Consider the following 16,629-nt stretch of genomic DNA (forward strand, 5'->3'; position numbering starts at 1 on the left):
CCAGCTGCATTAGCCCTTAACAGGAGACTCAGCCTGTCCTTTGAAGCTTTGAAGCCAGGCATTGACTTTTGCTTTCTTGCTATGAATGTCCTAGATGGCAGTTTCTTCCAATGGAAGTCTGTTTTATCTACACTGAAAATCTTGTTGTTTAGTGTAGCCACCTTCATCAGTGATCTTAGCTAGATCTTCTGGGGAACATGCTGCCGCTTCTACATCAGCATTTGCTGCTTCACCTTGCAGTTTTCTGTTATGGAGACAGCTTCTTTCCTTAAACCTCATGAACCAACCTCTGCTAGCTTCTAAGTTTTCTTCTGCAGCTTCCTCCCCTCTCTCAGACTTTATGGAACGGAATAGTGTTAGGGTCTTCTTGTGGATTAGGCTTTAACTTAGGGGAAGGCCGTGGCTTGTTTGATGGTCTATGCAGACCACTCAAACTTTCTACAGAATCAACAATAGGCTGTTTGCCCTCATCATTTGTGTATTCCTTGGAGTTAACAGGGAATAAATTTAATTTCCTTCAATAATTATTATTATTATTATTTTTGCATTCACAACTTGGCCGTTTGGTGCGAGAGGCTTAGCTTTCAGCCTGTCTCAGCTTTCAACATACCTTTCTCACTAAGCTGAATCGTTTCTAGCTTTTGACTTAGTGAGAGTCACGCAATTCTTCCTTTCATTTGAACACTTAGAGGCCATTGTAGGATTATTAATTGGCCTTATTTCAATATTATTGTGTCTCAGGGAGTAGGGAGGCCTGAGGGGAGGGATAATGGTATCAGTGGGGCAGTCAAAATACACAAAACGTGTCAATTAAATTTCTCATCTTATATAGGCATGGTTCATAGTGCCCCAAAAATAGTAACATCAAAGATCACAGATCACCATAATCAATATAATAATAATGAAAAAGTTTAAAATATTGTAAGAATTACCAAACTGTCCCCAGAGACACAAAATGAGCACGTGCTGCTGAAAATGTGCATGATGCAGTGTTGACACAAACGTTCAATGTGTGGAAAACTCAGTATCTGTGAAGCCCAAAAACAAAGTGCAATAGAAAGAGGTATGCCTGGCCCGGCGCGGGGGCTCACACCTGTAATGCCAACACTTTGGGAGGCTGAGGCCGGTGGATCACGAGGTCAGGAGTTCGAGACCATCGTGGCTAACACGGTGAAACTCCGTCTCTACTAAAAATCCAAAAAAAAAACAAAAAAAAACAAAAACAAAAAAACATTAGCCAGGCATGGTGGCAGGAGCCTGCAATCCCAGCTGCTCTGGAGGCTGAGACAGGAGAATCGCTTAAACCCAGGAGGCAGAGATTGCAGTGAGCCGAGATCACGCCACTGCACTCCAGCCTGGGTGACAAAGTGAGACTCTGTATCATAAAAATAAATAAATAATAAGAGGTATGCCTATATGTATGATCATGTATATAATAATATGTAGTGTGTGTATCCTGAGTATTTTCTCTTAACATTACGTTGGACATATTTTCCATGACTTTTACTATTCTTAGAAAACATGAGCTTAATGGTGCCTTAAAATTTCACCCTATGACTCTGTCAAATTTGTTTATGTCTATCCCAAATTTTACGTTCTTAACAATATATTCTAGAAATAAAATCTGTTATAAAAAATCAAGTGAAACAGAAGTTTAAACAGAAAATTGTGAAAGTCCCATTTACTCCTCATTGTCTAGATCCCCTATCCAGAGATAGTCTCCCTAGCATTTTTCTCTGTAGAACTTTTCTGTGTGTTCTCAACGGCAATTTCTATATTCTTGCTACCCTAGACTCAAAACATCAATATTTAGAATCTCAGGTTCCACCCTAGTCCTACTCCATCGGAATCTGCATTTTCACATGATAGCAAGTCATTAGGACACATCACAAAGACTGAGAAGGTGGGCCAGGCGCAGATGCTCACACCTGTAATCCCAGCACTTTGGGAGGCCAGCCTGTTGCCTGTTTTGTGTGGCATGCCAACTAAGAACATATTTTATAGTTTTCAATAGTTGAAAACGAATCGAAGAATATTAATATTTAGTGACACATGAAAATCATATGAAAATCAAAGTTCTACATCCATAAATAAAGTTGTTTTTGTTTGTTTGTTTTTGAGATGGAGTCTTGCTTTGCCACCAAGGCTGGAGTGCAGTGGCTCAATCTCGGCTCACTGCAACTTCTGCCTCCCAAGTTCTGGCGATTCTCTGCCTCAGCCTCCTGAGTAGCTGGGATTACAGGCACCCACCACCACGGCCGGCTAATTTTTTGTAATTTTAGTAGAGACAGGGTTTCATCATCTTGGCCAAGCTTGTCTTGAACTCCTGACCTCGTGATCCACCTGCCTCAGCCTCCCAAAGTGCTGGGATTACAGACGTGAGCCACTGCGCCCAGCCAAATAAAGTTTTTAATGGAACCTAGCCGTGCTTGTTTATGTATTAGCTATGGCTGCTCTTTTGGCTGCAATGGCACAGTTGGATAGTACAGCAGAGACTACACGGCCTGCACAGTCTGAAATATTTAACATCTGGCCCTTTATAGAAAAAGGGTTTGTCAACCTTTGGTCAATTTAGCAGAGTATCTAGGACAGCGAACATATAACTTAATCTCTGTAGTATGTAAGTATATGATAAAAAGCAACTCAAAAATAAACAAGCTATTTCTGAAACTGTATGTCTGTCTATTATAATTCATCATCAAAATGTTTCCAAAAATCACTTACCGTTTAGTAACTTATCCTGTTTATTTTTGCCTGTTTATTATCTGTCTCCCCACACTATAACTTTCAAAAGGGTAGATACCACCTTGTTTACTGAAGTCACACATTACAACACTCAATAGCCCCAGATTATGAGCTAATTAAATGAAATAAACTTCAAATATTTTCTGCTAGAAATGGGGTTGTTGCCATCTTCTCTTAGAAGAAAGTTAATGAGGCCGGGCGCAGTGACTCAAACCTGTAATCCCAGCACTTTGGGAGGCCGAGGAGGGCAGATCACTTAAGGTCAGAAGTTCAAAACCAGCCTATCCAACATGGTGAAACCCCATCTCTACTAAAAATACAAAAAAAGGTTAGCCAGGTATGGTGGTGGGCATCTGTAATCCCAGCTACTTGAGAGGCTGAGGCAGGAGAATCACTTGAACTTGGGAAGTGGAGGTTGCAGTGAGCTGAGATCGTGCCATTGCACTCCAGCCTGGGTGACAAGAGTGAGACTCTGTCTAAAAAGAAAAAAAAAGAAGAAGAAGAAGAAGAACATTCATGGAAATTTTAGAGAAGAAATGCCAGTGGTCATTCTTTTATTTGTATTAAAAAATAAATACTGTTTTGGTTGGTAAATTAGAAAATATGGCGGCGCAAAATTAAGAAACATAGAAACATGCCAAATTGCAACAAAAGCAAAAGTTGACAAATGGGATTTAATTAAACTAAAGAGCTTCTGCACAGCAAAAGAAACTATCATCAGAGGGAACAGACAACCTACAGAATGGGAGAAAATTTTTGCAAATCTATCCATCTGACAAAGATCTGATATCCAGAATCTACAAAGAACCTAAACAAATTTACAAGAAAAAACAACCCTATTAAAAAGTGGGCAAAGAATAGACATTTCTCAAAAGAAGACATTTATGCAGCCAATAAACCTATGCAAAAAAGCTCAACATCACTGATCATTGGAGAAATGCAAATCAAAACCACAATGAGATACCATCTCATGCCAGTCAGAATGATGATTATTAACAAGTCAAGAAACAATAGATGTTGGCAAGACTGTGGAGAAATAGGAACACCTTTATACTGTTGGTGGAAATGTAAATTAGTTCAATCATTGTGGAAGACAGTGTGGCGATTCCTCAAAGACCAAGAACAAGAAATACCTTTTGACCCAACAATCCCATCACTTGGTATCTACCCAAAGGAATATAAATCATTCTATTACAAAGATGCATGCCTGCATATGTTTGTTGCAGCACTATTCACAATAGCAAAGACATGCAATCAACCCAAATGCCCATCAATATTAGACTGGATAAAAAAATTGTGATACATACATACCATAGAACACTATGCAGCCATAAAAAGGAATTAGCTCGTGTTCTTTGCAGAGACATGGATGGAGCTGGAAGTCATTATCCTCAGCAAACTAATACAAGAACAGAAAACCAAACACCATATGTTCTCACTTATAAGTGGGTGCTGAACAACAAGAACACATGGACACAGGGAGGGGAACAACACATACTGGGGGCTATTGGGCGTGGTGGGGGAGGGAAAGCATCAGGAAAAATAGCAGATGCATGCTGGGCTTAATATCTAGGTGATGGGTTGATGAGTGCAGCAAACCACCGTGGCATAGGTTTATCTATGTAACAAACCTGCATTCTGTACATGTATCCTGGAACTTAATATAAAAAAGAAGCATGCCAAATTTATGCAGCCATTGACCATCAGAACTCAGATTTCAAAGCACTCAGTATCATTACTTTACATCCCATACTATATTCACTAAACTCTGAAAGGTGAATAATCTGACCCAAATCACAGAGAGCCATGTAATAGCTTATTATGAAAATATGAAGTTGGGTCAAAAAATCTTCTTGGTTCCCAGAATAATATTGCTGGGTTTTGTCCGTAGGATTGTCGAACACTTTAGTGATAAATTCAAGAGTATAAATCAAGGAAAGACTCTTGAGTTCCAGGAACAGACCTGGCAGAGAGGTGGGAAAACAGGTAAACTGTGCGGAAAACAAAGAACTGTATCCTAAAGCAAGTAACAATGCTGTGCCAACATTGACTAATCTGATTTATAAGGGCAATTCTCTATCCAGAGAGTTGAGAACAATTAGTAGGATTTTATTTCATTTTATTTTATTTTATTTTATTTTTTTAATGAAGAAGAATTAGCTAAGAGAAAGGAGATTGGTACTCTATAGGCATGAACATGAGGGATTTGAGGACCTGGGTTTTCAGGACTGTGGATTTTTCTCATTCCTATCTGATGCCAACATTTCATCAGTTTGTTAAAAATGAGCAGATACTGGCCAGGCGTGGTGGTTCACGCCTGTAATCTCAGCAGTTTGGGAGGCTGAGGCGGGCAGATTACCTGAGGTCAGGAGTTCGAGACCAGCTTGGCCAACATGGTGAAACCCCATCTCTACTAAAACTAGAAAAATTAGCTGGGCATGGTGGCGGATGCCTGTAATCCCAGCTCCTCAGGAGGCTGAGGCAGGAGAATTGCTTGAGCCTGGGAGGTGGAGATTGCAGTGAGCTGAGGTCATGCCACTGCACTCCAGCCTGGACAACAGGGCAAGACTCTGTCTCAAAAAAAAAAAAAAAAAAAAAAAAAAAAAAAGCAAATGCTTTCCATAACCAGATACTATTTTAATTACACAAACACAAGTCCAGCCAGGGCAAGGCGTGATGGCAGATGCCTGTAATCCCAGGTGGGAGGCTGAGGTGGGAGGATTGCTTGAGCCCAGGATTTCAATACTGGCCTGGGCAACATGGCAAGACCCTGTGTCTACAAATTTTTTTTTTTAATTAGCCTGGTGTGGTGGTGTGCACATGTGGTCCCAGCTACCTGGGAGGCTGAGGCAGGAGGATCCCTTGAGCCCAGGAGGTTGAAGCTGCAGTGAGTCAAGATCATGCCACTGCACTTTAGCCTGGGTGACAGAGCTGTCCCAAAAGAGAAAAAAGAAAAATCAGGTCAGGAATTCTGCAGTTTTCTCGCCTGGATCTCCTCCTTGAGTGAACTCACCTGTGTGAATTCGGCTACTCCTAAGAGCTTGCTAATCCAGTGAGATTTGCGCATTGTTTCAGATTTGCAAGGCACTAATATCAGTGTTTTGACGGTCATGTTGAGCCAGAGGAAAATGTTTGTCTGGGGTCAGATGAGATGATATGGCTGACTTTGCCACTAAAATACAGGGCTTATAATGGGTTCAGGACTTCATGATTCAAGAGTGTTGTTTATCTTGACTGAGGGCATTTTTCTCTAGCAACTGCTGGAGGAGACCAAAACATGTTAGGATCTAACTTGCTTTGCTGCTCAAGTAATTATTTTGCATATGCATTTTCCCTTGTGTGTGAAAACATGGTATGGTATTTCAAATATGTTTTTATTACACAACAACCCTGAACTTAATCATTTTAATGCACTGACTGTTCATTAAACATTTTTATTCACTAAAGATGAAAATATCAGGAAGAAAATAAAAATGTGTGTGTGTGTTTTTTTTTTTTTTTTTTTTTTTTTTTTTTTTTTTTTTTTTTTTTTGCTTATCTAAAAATAATTAGTTATTCCCCAATCCAAAAGGTCACTTTGCAGTTTACTGGGGAATATCACTTATAAGTCAGTTCCATGCCATGATATTTCTTAATGTATTTTTAATGAAGCTCTTATAAATTGTGGCTTTTTTTTCCTTTCCTTTTTCCTTCTTTTCTCCAAGAATCACTGCCTCTTTTCTCCCTTGTTACTCTTCGAAACGGCTAGTGAAGTTAATTATGTTCAGTGCATGGTACTTTATCGCCATTGAGATATCCATGGCCCTCTTTTGTTTTTATTTATTTTTGTTTATCTGTTTTATTTCATCCATTTTATCTGCATTTTCCAATACCATTCTGCTCCCTGCCCTTAAAAGGCAACCCTTCTAACAGGTTTATGTATCTTTTGTTTGGTGTAGAGTTGGCAGATAAAATACAGGACTCAGTTAAATTTGAATTTCAGAGAAACTACGAATAATGTTTTAGTATAAGTATGTATCAAATATTATATGGACTGTGCTTATAATAATACTTAGCACATACTTATACAAAAAGTTACTCATTGTTACTCTGAAATTCACATATAACTCAGCATTCTACATTTTTATTTTTTAAGCCCAGCAATCATAGTCTAATATAATCTGTATAATTTGTTATTTTTGTCTACATATATCTGAATGTATTTAAACAAGTAATGGATAATGTTATCTGTCTCTAACTTTTATATTTAGAACAACATTTTAATCCATCTATCTGTCTGTGTGTCACCCAGTCAATACTATTGTTCTATGTACTGTTTTATGAGGTTTTTGTTGTTGTTGTTGTTTTTGAGACAGGGTCACACTCTGTCACCCAGGCTGGAGTGCAGACTTGAGACCTCCTGGGCTCAAGCAGTCCTCCTACCTCAGCCCCCCAAGTAGCTGGGACTACAGGCATGTGCCACCATGCCCAACTAATTTTTGTATTTTTTTGCAGAGATGGGATCTCACCATGTTGCCCAGGCTGTTTTGGAATTCCTGAGTTCAAATGATCCACCTCAGCCTCCCAAAGTGCTGGGATTACAGGCATGAGTCGCAATGCCCGGGCTTTTTTATGAGTTCTTTAATGCCTTCATTGGGCTTCATGGAATACATCCACCATTGGACACCTGTCTGATGCTCAGTGATAGATACTTGGATTGGAATAGATACTTAATTTCCAGTATTGTGATGAGTATGCTTCTAAACATGCCTCATTATTTGGTTGGGAAAATCTTCAGACTATAAACTCAGGACTGCAATTGCTTGGTTGGTGAAAGTATATGTTTGCACTCACACACACGGTATATACGTGCAGAATATTTATACATATATGCTGTATACTGAATATATATACATGTATGCTATATATTGAATATTTACACACTGAATTTGAATAAGAACTGCCCATTGCTCTTCAGAGGAGTGGCAACAATGTCCATCCCTACCACTGTTTGAAATTTCCAGCATTTAATTTTTTGTTAATTTTTTAGAAATAAATTCCATTTATGGAAACTGTTCTTATCCTTTCCCAGTTTTCTTCAGAGCTGCAGTCTTTTTGTTGATTTGTAGGAGTGTCTTATGATTCTAGATATCAATCCCTTGTCAGGTGTATACATTTCAAAGATCTTCTCTCATTTTACTAAATTTATTCATGCTGTTTTTTGAACAGATTCTTGATTTTGATGTGATCAAATTCATTCCTTTTTAGGTTCTTATGACATGTGTGTTTGGGGTTTGGATTAAGAAACCTTCTTCTGCTACTAGATATTATTCTCCAATATCTTCTTCTATTAACCTCTAGCTTTCACCTTCCACAGTTGGTCTTTAATTCATCTATTAATAGAAATTCCCTTGGGATATGCTGCTATGGAGGCAGTTTCCCAATAGAATCGACTAAATCATCCACTCTTTTTCATTGACTTATGATTATTTGAAATATGTATATTGTATATCAAGTGTCTATCTCTGAATTCCCCTATTCTGTTAGTTTATCTATACATTCTTGGTCCAGTAACATAATGATTTGGCTTTGAATCATGTCTGACATCTGAGACAACAAGCTCTTTTTCTTTATTCTTCTTTTTCATTATTGATTTAGCTATGTAATGCCTTTTTACTTTTTCTTTTTAAATTTAGATAAGTTCAACAAGTTTCTCAAAAACTCCAATGAGGACTTTAACTGGGATTGCACTGAGTTAGCTAATTTGAGAATAATTGACATTATATAATTTTCTGTCATCCAAAAGCATGCTGTATTACTCATTTACTTCTCATTATCTTCTTTGTGCTTTATTATAATTTTAAAATGTTATCCATAGGTGGTATGAGTAGCCTTGTTTAGAGTAATGCTAGATACTTTCTATTTCTTATTTCTATTGTGAATGGAATCTAAATGTATTAGTCCGTTTTCACGTTGCTATAAAGAAATACCTGAGACTGGGTAATTTATAAAGGAAAGAGGTTCAGTTCTACATGGCTGGGGAGGCCACAGGAAACTTACAATCATGGCAGAAGGGAAAGAGGCACATCTTACATGGTGGCGGGCGAGAGAGACAGGAGCAAAGGGGGAGGAGCTTCTTATAAAACATCAGATCTCATGAGAACTCACTATCATGAGAACAGCATGGGGAAACCGCCCCCATGATCCAATCACCTCTGACCTGATCTCTCCCTCTACATGTGAGGATTATGGGGACTACAATTCAAGATGAGATTTAGGTGAGGACCCAGCCACACCATTATCACTAAGTTATTTTATTTTTTACTAAGTCATTGTTGGTAGTAAAATGTCCTACTTTTTTTAATCTAGAAAATTTGCTGAATGTTCTTATTCATTTTAAGTTTGTTGATTGATAATATACACTGCAAATAATAAGAGCCTCTGTTCTGAAATCTTAATTTCCTAGTTATTTTTCTTTCCTTACAGCACTATCCAGATCTTCCAATACCATGTTAGAGTAGACAATGGGTGTGTTTCTCTTGTTTCCAGTTTTAAAAAGAAATCATCTAGAGCTTTTTTATTAAGTAAACTATTTGTTGTTTTAATATATAATCTTTAACAGAATAAGAAAGTTTCCTTGCAGTCCTTGTTTTCTGAGTTTCTTATTAAATCATTTATTGGTGTTGAACCCCTCTCAAATGATTTTCTGCCTCAATTCAGAAATTTTTTTTTTGTTTTTTTTTTTTGAGATGGAATCTCACTCTGTCCCCCAGTCTAGAGTGCAGTGGTGTGATCTTGGCTCACTGCAGCCTCTGCCTCCCGAGTTCAAGCAATTCGCCTGCCTCAGCCTCCTGAGTAGCTGGGATTACAGGTGCCCACCACCATACCTGGCTAATTTTTGTATTTTTAGTAGAGACAGGTTTCACCATGTTGGCCAAGCTGGTTTTGAACTCCTGACCTCAGGTGATCCACCCGCCTCAGCCTCCCAAAGTGCTGAAATTATAGGCATGAGCCACCATGCCTGGCCCAGAAAAGAATTTTTTCCTTGATTTTAATAATGGGCTAGCAACTGTTTAAACAAATAAATCCAATGTGATGTCATCAGTGTCCCACGAGCTGAAGCTGTGCTGTGGGTATCCAGGAGGGAGCAGGTGACGCAAATGGGATTTGATTTGGTAAAGCTGCAAAGTGGAGGGGCATTTGGACTGAGCCTTTCCAGAAGGGGAGGCACGAGGAAGTTACTTACTCATCTCCACAGCTTAATATAAAATGGATAGAATCACAGCAATCTCCCCTTGCATCTTCCTGTGGTTAGCAATAGAAAGAAAGACCATGAAGGAGAGTGGTCAAGAGTGTGGGCTTTGAACTGAGAAGAACCTAGATTTGAACTCCAGTCCCACCACTGAAAAGCTGTTTGTCTTGGCAAGTAATTTAACACTTCTAGGTTTCCATTTGTCCATAAATGAAGTAAAATGGGATTGTTGGGATAAATAAATTAAAGGATATAATGCATGTAAAGTTGGCACAGTGTCTAGCACATAGTAGGAATGTGATACAGAGCGGTGCACATAGCAGCATCAAAAGCATTCATTGTCTTCAGTCCATGCATCTGCCATATGTGGTCCTCAGAACAGCAGCATCAGCACCTCCTGGGTACTTGTTAGAAATACACGTTCTGCCTGGTGCGGTGGCTCACGCCTGTAATCCCAGCACTTTGGGAGGCCAAGGCGGGTGGATCACGAGGTCAGGAGTTCGAGACCAGGCTGACCAACATGGTGAAACCCCGTCTCTACTAAAAATACAAAAGTTAGCTGGGCATGGCAGCCCACGAGCCTGTAATCCCAGCTACTCAGGAGACTGAGGCGGGAGAATTGCTTGAACCCGAGAAGCAGAGGTTGCAGTGAGCTGAGATTGCACCACTGCACTCCAGCCTGGGTGACAGAGTGAGACTCCATCTCAAAAAAAAAAAAGAAAAAAGAAAAAGAAATACAGGTTCCAAGGTTCCATTCCAGGTCTGCTGAATCAGAATCTCTGGGGAGGGGAGCCAACTAATTTAATTTTAATAAGCTCTCCAATAAGATTATAAGAGAAACATGGATTAATCTCCAATAAGATTATTGAGAAACATGGATTAAGCAGTGTTAGTCTTTCTTCTTACAGGAGCAATCTGATGTTGAACTATTCTTGCAGTTTGTAATAACAATTCATTAATGTTTTAGATACTCGATCAGATTCAGTTGGCTAGATTTTCTTCAGGTGGGTATCTACATTCATAAGTAAAAGTGTGTACATTCATAAGTTACGTATATGTAACTTAAATTTATTCTGTACTTTCTCCTGGTATTGCAAACAACATCACATTTAGCCACATAAACTAAGTTGGACAGCTTTTGTCCTTTTTTTTTAATTGGGGCTAGAAAAATACCTTAAAATAAAAATTAACTTTCTTGAAATTTGCCTAGAACTTGCCTCTAAAGCCATATGGGTCTGATGTTTTCTGGAAAGAGGAATCTTTTATTACCATTTCAAATTTTAAATATGCTATTTCTTGGTTCATTCCACTTTCTATCAATTTTGATATTTTAGATATTTCTGAGAATTTACACATTTAAAATATAAATTCATGTATTAAATATATTAGGCGAGAGGAGTTTATAATAATCTAATTTTTTTAAAATCTGTTTTCTCTGTAGTTATTTCTCTTCTTTATTGTGTTCTTAAATTGTCTACAAAATGTCCCTCCCTCCCTCGTTCACTCTTTCACCCCTCCTCTCTCTCTCCCCTCCTCTCCTCTTCAGCTCCCCCTCACCAACTACTTTTGGCAAGACTAAAATATTTTTAAAAGGTCAAATTTTGTTTTCACTCATCTTTATTATGTCATATGCATAGATGTAATACCTTGCACAAATGTTCCTAAAGAAGCCTAAAACATCCTTTTTTTTTTTTTTTTTTTTTTTTTTTTTGAGACTGAATCTTGCTCTGTGGCCAGGTTGGAGTGCAGTGGTGAGATACTGGCTCACTGCAACCTCTGCCAACCGGGTTCAAGGGATTTTCCTGCCTCAGCCTCCCCAGAAGCTGGGACTACAGGCGCCTGCGACCATGTGCCTGGCTAATTTTTGTTTTTTTGGTAGAGATGGGGTTTCACCATGTTGACCAGGATGTTCTCCATCTCTTGACCTCGTGATCCGCCTGCCTTGGCCTCCCAAAGTGCTGGAATTATAGGCGTGAGCCACCACACCCGGCCCATCCTCTTTTTTGTCTCAGGCAGGTTAGGTTCTTTAGTGGCTGCTCCCCTGTGACACCAGTGCTCAGGACAAATTCTACAGTATTATCTGGTAAACATTAAGAAGAAATGGGTATCTTATAAAGCCAAGAATCTACAAGAAAAAGAGAAAAAGGAGAGGATTCATCAGTGAAGGATTCGGTAAGGGATTCACTGCTGCCCCACCCTCTCATCCCACAGAGAAGAGTGTCGGGGGCAAGACCCCGCCGGGTGAGTCTAGTTTTCAGGGGCAGCACTGAATCCCTTATTGAGCTTTTTTATAGGGGAAACATGGGTGCCAATTTATCAATGAAAATAGACACCAATTCTGTGGATGCCAGGCATTTTGGATAGGGATAATGACTCTTTAGACAAATTGTCTGTAATTACATCTCTTCTAATTTTCGGGTTGGGGCCATGTGCCCCATGGGAATCTGAGTTCAGATGTAGTTTCTCCTCCTGGGAGAAAAGAGGAATGACAGGCTGATTCTAGCTGGCTCCTTTTCTAGGTAACCCAGAGGAAAATCTCGAACAAATCTATTCATTACACCAGTATTTTTTTCTTCGAATTGTATTTTGTTAAATATTAAGAGTACTATCTGATCTTACTTTTGGTTCTTATTTACTTGGTTAATATTTTTCATCCTTTATTTTTAATATTTCTGAATCTTTTTGTATTAAACTTATGCAAAAAGCATTTCTTGGGGTCATTTTTGTTGTTGTTGAAAACGCAGTCTGAGACTGCAGTATTTCTCATTTGTAATTATTTTAATTATTATGACATTTCAGCTGTCTTATTTGACTTTTTACATATTCTACACTTTTTTGCCACCTTCTCCTTTGTTACTCTCCCCTGTATAAACAAGTTTTGTTCTTCAGATATAAAAGTTATATATCATACATTTGTATTTATGATTTCTGCCTTTAAGACCACATCTAAAGTCTATTTAGTCTTAATAATTTCCCAAATTTATCAGTATCTATGTTTTCCTTTATTGTCTATATTTTAGATCTTAATTGTTACAAATATATTTTATCTTTTTCTTTTGACGTACTCAAGCATTTTTTAAAACCATAAATCGAACCAAATTATTTGATTCCTCTCATTTCCATATCACTTATCATATTCTCCTGAATTATTTTTTCTTCTATGAGTACATTTTTAAAGTATATTTCTAGTGTGTGACTCCATATGAGAAAACTTCTAGGCCCTATTATGTCTGAGAATATTGTATATTATTTCCTCACTTTTTTTTTTTTTTTAATTTGAGAGGGAGTCTCACTCTGTTGACCAGGCTGGAGTGCAGTGGTGCAGTCTCGGCTCACTGCAACCTCTGTCTTCTGGGTTCAAGCGATTCTCCTGCCTCAGCCTCCTGAGTAGCTGGGACTACAGGTGTGTGACACCACGCCAGCCTAATTTTTGTGTTTTTTTAAGTAGAGATGGGGTTTCACCATGTTGGTCAGGCTGGTCAAAATCCTGACCTCAGGTGATCCACCCACCTCGGCCTCCCAAAGTGCTGGGATTATAGGCATGAGCCACCGCACCCAGCCTGTCCTCACGTTTGAATGGTGATTGGCTAGATGTATCAGATTTTTTTTTTCCCTTTAGAAACTTAACTTCTTCAACTTCTTGCTTCCAAATTTGCTGTTAAGAAAGCCAATGTCAGTCCAATTTTTATTATTTTGTAGGTGATTTGTTTTTTCTGAAAGTTTATTTACCCTTAACATTCACTATAGTATCATGTTAGCCTTATTTCTTCCAATTTGAGCCTCTTCAATGTGACATCTTTCAACATTTTTTTTAACTCTAGAAAATGTATCTTAATTATTTCTTCAGATATTTCTTGTTTTCTGTTTTCTTCCACTTTCTAGGATTTCTATTCTGAGATATTGGTATTTTTATTTTCCAAAATTTCCAGCTACTGAATCCTTTATATTTTCCACCTTTATTTTTTCTTGCTGCATTCTGCAATAGTTCAGTCATCTAATCTTCTGCTTTTAATCTCTATATATTCTAATATTTATTCTATCTACTGAGTTATTTCTGACTTTTTCATTTTTTTTGTAACATTTGGCTCTTTTTATGATTTCTTGTTCATTCTTTACATTGCACACATTTTCCTTTACTTGTAAGTACATTTATTATGCTTATTTTAAATTCTTTTTTGTATCTTCCAATTATTCTACATCAGATGATACACATTTCACCTTTGTGGGCTTTGTTTGCTAATAACTGTCCTCCTCAAATGTCTTGCTATTATAGCCTGTGAACTCACATCACGGGGAACCTGCTACTCTGTCTGGAGTCTGTAATAGGAGGGCTGGAGGCTGTGGTTGGTGTGCTTCCAGAAGAATATAGAAATATCGAAGGGGAAAAGCTCTTGGGCACAGAGCTCCGAAAACAATAAAAAGATGGCTAAATGCTCCCATTCATTTCCAATCCACCAATCACCTCCTCTGATCATTGTTTCGCCCTTAACCTTATGCTGCAGCAGCACTGAGAGGAGACGGGGCTCCTCATCTTCCATTGCTGGGGACTGGAGGATGGAGAAGTGAAAGGATGGGTGTGTCTGCCCAGCCTGCAAGTTCTGTGTCCACTCATACCAACATGGCTCTCACATAGCCCTGATCTTTCCTCTGCTCCTTTCCAAAACTGGAGGCCTAGGGTATTGCATCCAGTTTCTGAGGGGAAAAGGGCAGGAGCAAAGCTAAAGGGCATCTTACAACCTATGCCCTCATGGCTTCTACCTGAACCTCTGTGCTATACATTACATGTCACCACCTCAAAACTCACTAACTGGCCAAACAGACCTTAAACTCTTCATGGGTCTTCTGGCTTTTCATTTTTCATTCCTCAAATCCATGCTTTCCTCTAGATTTTATAGTTTCCTTAGGGTTGACTTTGGAGGAGGAACCAATACACTTACGCCAGTCTGACACCTCAATGAGAACCTATTATTAATTATTATTATTTGAGACGGAGTCTTGCTCTGTCACCAGGCTGGAGTGCAGTATCGCGATCTCGGCTCACTGTAACCTCTGACTCCTTGGTTCAAGTGATTTTCCTGCCTCAGCCTCCCAAGTAACTGGGATTACAGACACGCGCCACTATGCCCACCTAATTTTTGTATTATTAGTAGAGATGGGGTTTCACCGTGTTGGCCAGGATCGTCTCGATCTCCTGACCTCATGATCTGCCTGCCTCTGCCTCCCAAAGTGCTGGGATTACAGGTGTGAGCCACCGCGCCCAGCCAAGAATCCCTTATTTAGTGGCATTCTGCCTACACTTCACATCTATGTCAATTTCAGTCTCTTCTCCAGGTCATATAAAACTTGTGGAGTAAATATTTTCCATGTCTTTTATTAAATGCTCTTAGTTCGCACTCTCATTTATTTTTCCAACAAATATTTCAAGCATTAAGAGACGCTGACACTCTGATTAGTGCCAGGGACACAAAGATGAATTAAAGCACAGCACAGACCTTGAAGCATTTAGCTAACCAGTGTTAAAGGACTTCAGGGAAACACACAATAAAATTCCTTTGAAACTACCACATTAGTTATTTGAATTATGGTGATGATTAGAATGTATTCTTTCCCATCCCACATAACTCAAAAAGATTATTTTTAATGAGCTATTATTTCATTTCCCAGGCTTTATTTCTCATTGTTTAATTCTTTTAAAATAGCATTTCACATTATTGAGGGGAGGGTTAGTTCATCTGCTGATTGCTGTACCTTCTGGGATCCCTTCTGTTCCCTAAGGCTGAGGCAAAACCCGAATTTACTAATGAACTGCCAAAAATTTCATCTCACAAATTCCTACTCATATGCCATTGCTGTAAAGGCTTTGTAGTTATTACAGTGATGAGTTTATAGCCTGGAAACTAGGACAGTGCTGTTACAACAAATTCGTTACCTACACTTTACACATTTTAAAGAGGAAAAAAGGGTGTGTGTGAGAGAGAAAGAGCGTGAGAGTGAGACAGAGTTGTATGTGTTTTCTCATTTAACATTGGACTCCATTGTACAAGGCAATAAAGGATTAATAAAGTTATTTCATCCTAGGCACTATGAAAGTGCTGAAGATATAGCTATTGTGGCAACTTTGTAATGGAGCAACTTAGCTGGTCTGAACTACATTTCCCAGAATTCCGTTTTCTAGATATTCCTGGTTAGGGTGAGCTACCACAGACATATCTTGTGGGAGATATTGTGGGGTGGAAGTGGAACAACGGCCATTTTGTAACTCACAAATATTGTTAAGAATCTGCTAACTTACTGCATTGACGTGAGTTAGCAGGTGGGCCTGGGCTCCACATTCTCCTGGATCTTCCTTAAGCTTCTTTGACCAAACCAAAAATGTGTGTCCAGCTCCATGAAAAAGCACCCTGGTTTCTGCAGGACATCCACACCATGAAAGTCAGAGGAAACAAGAACTGACATGGGCTTCAGGTCATACTTGTGGAGTTTTAGCTCATGCCATGGGCTCTGGCCTCCTTTTCACCTCTCCCACTTGACAGCCATCTTTTCTTCCCTGCCTGCCTGCCTGTGGGCTTTAAGTTCCAGTATCAGATATGAAGAAAGAGCCCTACAGAGACTTCTTCACTAGCTCCTACATGACACAACGTCAAATACCTATA

Source organism: Rhinopithecus roxellana, chromosome 3, assembly GCF_007565055.1.
Source record: "Rhinopithecus roxellana isolate Shanxi Qingling chromosome 3, ASM756505v1, whole genome shotgun sequence".
Classification (NCBI taxonomy): Eukaryota; Metazoa; Chordata; class Mammalia; order Primates; family Cercopithecidae; genus Rhinopithecus; species Rhinopithecus roxellana.